Source organism: Mastomys coucha, unplaced genomic scaffold (genome assembly GCF_008632895.1).
Source record: "Mastomys coucha isolate ucsf_1 unplaced genomic scaffold, UCSF_Mcou_1 pScaffold6, whole genome shotgun sequence".
Classification (NCBI taxonomy): Eukaryota; Metazoa; Chordata; class Mammalia; order Rodentia; family Muridae; genus Mastomys; species Mastomys coucha.
This window is the reverse complement of record NW_022196912.1, coordinates 112,996,090-113,004,007: the sequence shown is the minus strand read 5'-3', so window position 1 is coordinate 113,004,007 and position 7,918 is coordinate 112,996,090. Positions and strand designations below refer to the sequence as shown.

Here is a 7,918-nt window from a genome sequence, read left to right as displayed (position 1 = left end):
ACTGTTCTTTTTCCTTTTGTGTAAAACATAATACAAGCACATGTTTCCTTATGTTAAAAAAATAATACATATGTACATGTGCTGAGAAGATGGTTTGGTCAGTAATGTACTTTTTGTTTAAGCAGGAAGACTTAAATTTACATCCCCAAATTAGCACCAAAGCAAAAGCCGAGTGTTGTAGCATGTTCCTGGGCAGCAGAGATGGGAGGATCCCGGAACTTGCTGGCCAGCTAGTCTTGACAAATTGGTGAGACCAGATTCACTGAGAGATACAGTCTATTTAAAAAACAAAACAAAACAGTGGGAAGCAATATAGGAAACCACTCAACGTCAACTTCTGGCCTTCACATCCATACACACATACATATATTCATGCATACATGTACATGGATATGTTGTACATGTGTATATACCACCACATACACCAAAATCAAATACAATCTGCCATTTGCCTGTAATCCAAAATGGTGACTATGTCTGAGGGGGCAGAAGGGGAGTGAGAAGGGAGGTACAGTGAATAAAGGAAATGATGTTTAGAACTATATAATATCTTATAAAAAATAACTCAAACACAAAAATTCCAGATGATAGAAAAATATTCATTTATCTTTTGGTACTTCTCATTTTTGCAGAAATAATGATTGATGAAGAGTGAAATTAATAAGTGGTATTGAGGGTCAGGTATGGTAGAGTACACCTTTAATGCCAGCACTTGGGAGGCAGAGTCAGGTCAGTTTCTGTGAGCTCTAGGCCAGTCAGGGCTACACAGTGAGTCCCTAGTTCAAAAAAACAGCAACAAAAATGGTGTCAGAAGCAGGATAGTCAGGAGATATATGTATAATTCCAGACAAAATGATAAAGATATGAACTATAATCCCTTACTAGTGTAAAGGAATCATTGAAATGCTATAGTTAACCGAATTCAACTATTGGTTTATAAATTAGGACTACAAACGTCTTGATTCACTGTTTCATTCCTTGAGAGTTTTTGTTGGTTGTTTGGTTGTTTCATTGGATGGATGGTTGGTCCGTGTGTTGCAGGAAGTCCTTCATTTCAGAACTTCATTTCTGCAAGTATAATGATAACTCAGTAGTGTAAGTTAGTCAGGAAGAAGGTGTCTGTAAAAGGTGCCCACAGTGACAGGGCTGTACACACTTATTACTGACTTCCCAATTGGGAAGTCTTTGGTTAATAATTCACCATCACTAAATTCATTTATTAACCGAGTTTCTATGAATCTGAGAAATGCATTCATGCAAGCCAGATAGATAGCAAAGCAAGCCTTGGGATTCTGAGTCTCAATCCTTGTGACCTTTCTTTGATTGGAACTCACGTTTGAAGCCTTTGCTCATTTCTCTCCAACCTTTTCATCTAACCTTCAGTCGTTTTGGAGAGAGTCCTTCCCTCACCCCTGGGACCTTCCTAAAGGGAATTCTTAATAGGATTTCTATTCTCCTGTTACAGTTCAGATCATTATAGCTGTACCTGGGAGTCTGCGGTTGCCTTTCTCACTCTCCATCTTCAACACCATCTTTATTCTTACTCCTCACAAATCCATTATTTCTGTAAAATTCAGGGACAGCTAAGTGCAGTTAAGGGAATAAACAAAGCAAATGAAATCCACAATTTGTTAGAAAAAAAAAAAAACGCTGCAAATCTTTTCAAATGACAAAATCACAGGCTTAAGAAAAAACTGTATATACACAAGCAAGAAAGAGACTGCACACTCTAATTAAAAGAATGTTGCCATTATGTCTGGGTCATGTCTTAAGTCCTACTCTCAACTATGAGAAGGAGCCCCAAAGCTAGTAGGCAAGTTTCTAGCTGCCTCTACAATCCTAACACATTGCACAACCCATCTCTGCTATCAGTTACATCTGCAGCTCACGTTTCCAACAGGAACTTGGTGGGCTCTTTATCCATGTGCAGCAGCACCAGAAGAAAGGGTGATGTAGAAATCTCCTGGGTCCAGCCAAAGCCTGGCTCACAGGCCCATTTCTCCTTGTCATTTTGTAGGTTGAAGGAAATGACACAGTCCTCCAGCGCTTCAATTACATCATCTATAGAGCAGAAAGAGTGACGTCATGGTCTGTATTTTTTTTTTAATGAAGATCAAATGCAAAAAGGAAGTTGGAAGTGCCAGAGTTACAAAAAAACCTTCTTAGACTTTAAAAAAATACAGTATAATTTGATCAGATCATAAGAGCTACAAGGCTTTGATGAGTATATGAACATATTGGTAAGAAATAGATTCTGGTTCTGTAGGGCAAGAATGGAGCATGGGAGTCTCTACTTCTCAAATATTGGGTTCAAAGTGAATGTAGGTATATCAGGGAGAAGAAAGAAAGCACTCCTGAAAGTGAGAGGGACTCCAAGGAAGAAATGCCTTCGAGATTTTTTTTTTTAAAGGAGGCTAAGGATGTGCCTAGCATGCATCAGGCCAATAGGCTCAATCAATCACCAGTGCTGCAAAACCAAATGAACAATGCTCCAGGGAATTCTTAAAGAATGTGAAAGGGAGCCGGGCAGTGGTGGCGCACGCCTTTAATTCCAGCACTTGGGAGGCAGAGGCAGGTAGATTTCTGAGTTCGAGGACAGCCTGGTCTACAGAGTGAGTTCCAGGACAGCCAGGACTATACAGAGAAACCATGTCTCGAAAAACCAAAAAAAAAAAAAAATGTGAAAGGGAAGTTTGTATCAAAAAGCACAGAATAACTTTGAAGATTATTTTTCAATTAGAATATAATAAATGGCAACTAGAACTCCCCTATAGCCTCCCCCCACCCACGCACACACACCCCGCTTCCAGCCACATACTCTAAAGCACACCGTGAGATACTTTTTCCTAAATCTCTGGTCTCCTGAAGCAGAGATAGTCCTCCTGTTTCTAAGCTGGATACAGAGCAATCCAGTTCTTTCGAATTCCTAAAGCTTGGATTGTGTCTCTATTTTTTACTTGAGTCCTATAACGGCAGTAATCAAAGAAATCTGCCTGTCTGCATACGGCTAAAGATGAAACATTGGTGGCAAGCTAGTTCCTGCCCTCTCCAGTTCTCAGGAACAAACTGCACATAGCCCTTTTTCCAGTTTCATACAGCAATGTCACAATGGAATGCTTGAAATCTATCACAGTGTGAGGACTGGCATCACAGAAACTGATACTGCAACCTGTTACAAGTCAGATCCCCCCAACCCCCAACCCTGCCACAAGAGAGACAACTGTTATTTATAAGAACACTTTGGGTGGTAAAGAGATCGGGTAGAGATACTCCCCAGTGTCCAGGGGAATACAGAGCTTGTTTGGCAGACTCTATTTTTATTTTGCAACCCCAACTCTTCATTTTTTACTATGGAGTCTGACCTGGGAAACTCGCCTCACTTCCCTGAGGGAATTCTCACTGACAAGACAGAAGCAACCACTCTGAGCTTCAAAGGCCATCCGGTGGTTTACCACAGAGTGGATCTCAGTGCCAGGAGAGACACCAGGGAGAAAATGAGAATGAACCGCGCCCACTCTCTACACCCTCCCCTATTGGATGAACCACGCATCTCTACATCCTCCCCATTGGATGAATCACACCCACTCTCTACACCCTCCCCTATTGGATGATCCATGACCACTCTCCACACCCTCCTCTATTGGATGAACCACTCCCACTCTTTACACTCTCCCCTATTTGTTGAACCACGCATCTCTACATCCTTCCCTATTGGTAGAATACAACACACATCTTACTAGTGGAGTGCTTCCATCCTTTGTGACCAAAGTAACTGAGTCCATTTTCCTCTGTAACTTTTAAACTGAAGATGAAAGATATGCAGAAGTGAAGCAGGAATGGAATTCCTCACAACTACCCTTGCTTACGCCACAGGATTATTCATGAAGTGGAAACACCTAGAATCGGTTGTAGTCCTTTTTACCAATCATGCTGAGTACCACAAAGTGAAATCAATTGGTGGACTTAAAAGAAACCCTGAGAAAGGTGGTCCAGGGTAATCTTCATTTCCACTGCTGTGACAAGAACTGTGGTTGAAGCTAGTTCGACAGCTAGCACAGGGAGAAATTATGTCATTGCCTATGGTTTTGCATTTGCCTTTTCTATTCCTTCTACAGACTGACTAGGCATTCAATAAACCCTCTCTTGGTGGAAGAGGGAGGCTTCTCCATGATTTAGCCTCGGTTTCAGCTGATCCCACTCGTACCAACACCGGATGCTGATCTTTGTCCTAAACTACCTGTATGTGCACCCCGCGGGTCCGTGTACAGCCCACAAAACAGAGGCAACTTCTGGGAGATGACAGGGAAAAGAAGGAAAAGAGGCCCTTGCAAGAGGATCCATGGATGGAACCTACCATCCCCTTGGCACCCTCTCACTCTCCTGGGCTTTCCCTCCATTTGGCTCCACTGTGGGCGCCTTCTTTTCTAATTGTAGTTTATAAAGGCCAATTTTGCAATGAGTTGGCACATAAATTGAGCCTACACCTTTTTTTGCACTGCGGTTTGGTTTTTAATAGCTTGATTAGGTAAGACATCCAACTCAGGAAAATTGCTTTGTTTCAAGGAGGCCTTTAGGGCCTCCTTGAAGGAGAAAACATCCTTTACAATGTAACATGCTTACATGAGATCTTACTACCATGTATCAATTAAATATTTCAAATCAGGTATACTTTAATATCTGAAATTTCAGGGTTTAATAATGAGGAGCAGGGGTTCCCCCTGTCTGATGGTGAGTACTGCTTCCTTCTCACTGAAATGACTGAAGCAGTTAGAAAGAATGCTCCCTGATCCCCACCATATCCTCCCAGGGAGCAGGATGTAGGCCACTATACTATGTTTTCCAGAAGAAAACTATGTACAGAGCTGTCAATATGTCTGTCTGCAGCCAAAGCCAGCGCTAGGATGCTTCCCACCTTCCCAACTGCACTGGTCCTGTCTCCCATGTATCTTCAATCTTTTCTAGATGTCCTTGAAACAATCCAGTTCCTTCTCTTTTCCTATTGTAGCTCTAAGATGACTGGAGAAGATGCTGAGGACATGTTCTGGGAGAGACCTTTCCTGGGGAAAGAGAGGCAATAAATCCCAATCTTTTCTTACACATTTACATTCATGCAATTGTTTGTGTTCTATGATGAATCCTAATTAATGTGAATCATCAATATATGAATTTAAAGGGAACACACTTTACTACCATATTCCAGGCCAACCATACCAGCTCCAATGTGGTCCCTAGAGCATCCCTAACTTTGCGTCCTAGGGCCTTGACTTGCTGTCTTCTTTATCTTGCCTTCCTTCCCCTAGATACTTTAACAACTCGTTCTTCCCAACCTTCATGTTTTGTAGGACAATCCATAAAACCATAGACTCTGGAGTCACACTATCTGGAATGTACCAATCGGATACAACCTTAGACAAGGGATTCTATGAGTCTATGCTTTCATTTTCTTGCTGTGAAATGAAAGTAACAATGGCAGTTCCCTTATGGAGAGTCAGTGAAAATATTAAAACACACAGCACACACAAAGCACAGAATCGGGCACTAGGAGAATACTCAAGGTTGAGATTATGGTTGCCATGGCTGCCTAATATCTCACATAAGCAAAGAAATGTTGTGCCCAGCACCAACCGTGAGCTTTGGCAGTGGGAGAGTCAGTGAGGTAATTAGATGTGGGCAAGATGGTAGAAGCTGATGTATGGAAAGCAGAGCTCAAAATGTCACCTGATTAGGGAGGTTGTCCCTTACCATACTATAATGACACAGAAACTTATTATTATTTATTGTAGCTTAGGCCTTCCTGGCCACCTCCCAGCTAGTTCACCTGACTTTAGTTAACCCAACCATTCTATTCCATGTCTACCACGCAGCCCATTACCCGCAGTACCTGTTCCTTCCACTTCAGTGTCACAATGGTAAATCCTCGAGACTCTCAGTTCTTCCCCCAGAATCCAACCTCTGTCCAGAAATCCTGTCTTTCTTCTCCTGCCTCAGCTATTGGCTGTCAGATCTTTATTAAACCAATCAGAAGGTAAGGGAGGTGTATGTTTACAAAATACTAAAGTAGGTGATAATCCATAAAAATAATACCATTTCCTGTAGATAAGATAAATTTGGGGTTGAAAGTTTTGTGGGTGGGTTGATGTTCCTATCACTCCACTGAGTTTTCTACCTGGCTACAGGAGGTAGCCTCTTCAAGTTCCATATGCCCAATAATGTGAATCACAGCTAAGGTCACCCTCATTGATTCTTGGGTGCCTCCCTTATCACAGATCTCTGTCTTATCTTGGAGATGCTCCCTCATACAAAAATGCAGGGACGGGGAATAGAGCAGAGACTGAGAGAATGGCCAACCAATAACCAGCCCAACTTGAGACCCATCCCATGGGAAAGCACCGATCCCTGACACTATTAGTGATACTCTGTTGTGCTTGCAGACAGGAGCCTATCTTAACTTTCCTCTGAGAGGCTCCATCCAGCATCTGACTCAGACAGGTGCGGACACCCACAGCCAAACAGTGGATTGAGCTTGGGGACTCTTATGGAAGAATAGGAGGAAGGATTATGACCTGAAGGGGATAGGAACTCCACAGGAAGACAACCTGGACCCCTGGAATTCTCAGAACCTGAACCACCAACCAAAGAGCATACATGGGCTGGACCTAGGCCTTCCCACACTATGTAGAAGATGTACAACTTGATCTTCATGTGGGTCCCAAACAACTGGAGCAGGGGGCTATCCCAAAAGCTGTTGCCTGTGCATGGAATATGTTCTAGCTGGGCTACTTTTTCTGGCCTCAGTGAGAGAGGATGCTCTTAGCCTTGCAGACTTGATGTACCAGGGTGGGGGAATACCCAGGGGGTCCCTATGGACTAACAGGAGATGGGGAGGGGTATGGGAGGAAGGATTGTGGGAGGAGGTAACTGGGATGGGGATAAGTAAAAACAAAACAAAACCCAAACACACAAAGAGAAAATGTCAAAATCTGGCCAGTACTCAACTCTCTGTGGTACAGTAATCAACATTTGAATAATACAAAGACAACTTTTAGACAGTGATCAAAAAATTTCTCAAACATGGGGTGTGAGGGAAGGCAGAGGAAGAGAAAAAGGAGAGGGGGGGGAGAGGCAGAGGCAGAGAGAGAGGCACTCTGTATCTTCTCTGTTCTGATGTTACCATTTATTACCCTCCCTGTTTTTGTTTGTGATCTGTCTTTATTACCAATTATGTAACAACAAGTCACACCAGGGCTGGAACATTGTTTACTATTTTATCTTTAAAGGCTAAAAGAGACTAGCTCTCAAAGGGGTAGATTTATAGATGCACTCACTGTTCTGGGAACAGACTTCCATGGACCCATCTCTGTGGAAGGGCAAGCATTGTATTTTTTAAAAAAAAAAATGGAGAAGGTCATAAACAGTAATCAGTTTCAGGCAAAGACATGTAAGTAGTTTCTTTTGAAGTAATTTCTTGAGAGATAAAGGATCCACCCTGCAGGGGAGCTTATTAAAAATCAGGAAGTAAGTAACTAAATAGTTTTAGAAAGTTCTTGAAACTTTCTAAACGGATATACCAGGCCCTTCTTTGCCCTATGTAAATATAATATGTAAATATAAGTAGGAAAAACTGCTGAGAGACCCTCTCGGACCACTACATGGATGGAGAAGAGGTCAACTGAGGTGAAAAAGACATAGAGATCAGCCAAATTACCTAGAAAAGACACTCCCAACTGTTGAGCTGCTTGCTGACCGCAGTACACTGCAGGTCTCTAGCTTTAGCGAACCACCACCCAGGCTTTAAGTCATTTCTGCTCCTGTAAGAAAGCCCTTTACCCGTACCCCTGTCAGCAACCTGTCGTTGCTTGAGTGAAATGATCCCATAGGTCCATAGGGAGTGGTCCTATTAGGAAGTATGCCTTTGTTG

The 7,918-nt window shown here is 42.5% G+C and overlaps 1 long non-coding RNA gene across 1 annotated transcript; it reads right to left on the bottom strand.

Moving 5' to 3' along the window:
- Positions 1–995: 995 nt before the first annotated feature.
- Positions 996–2,044, bottom strand: LOC116080893. The gene is made up of 3 exons (XR_004114659.1): positions 1,890–2,044; positions 1,487–1,564; positions 996–1,068 (listed from the first exon to the last, which is right to left on the bottom strand). It is a non-coding gene; the product is annotated as an uncharacterized LOC116080893 (long non-coding RNA).
- Positions 2,045–7,918: the final 5,874 nt, after the last annotated feature.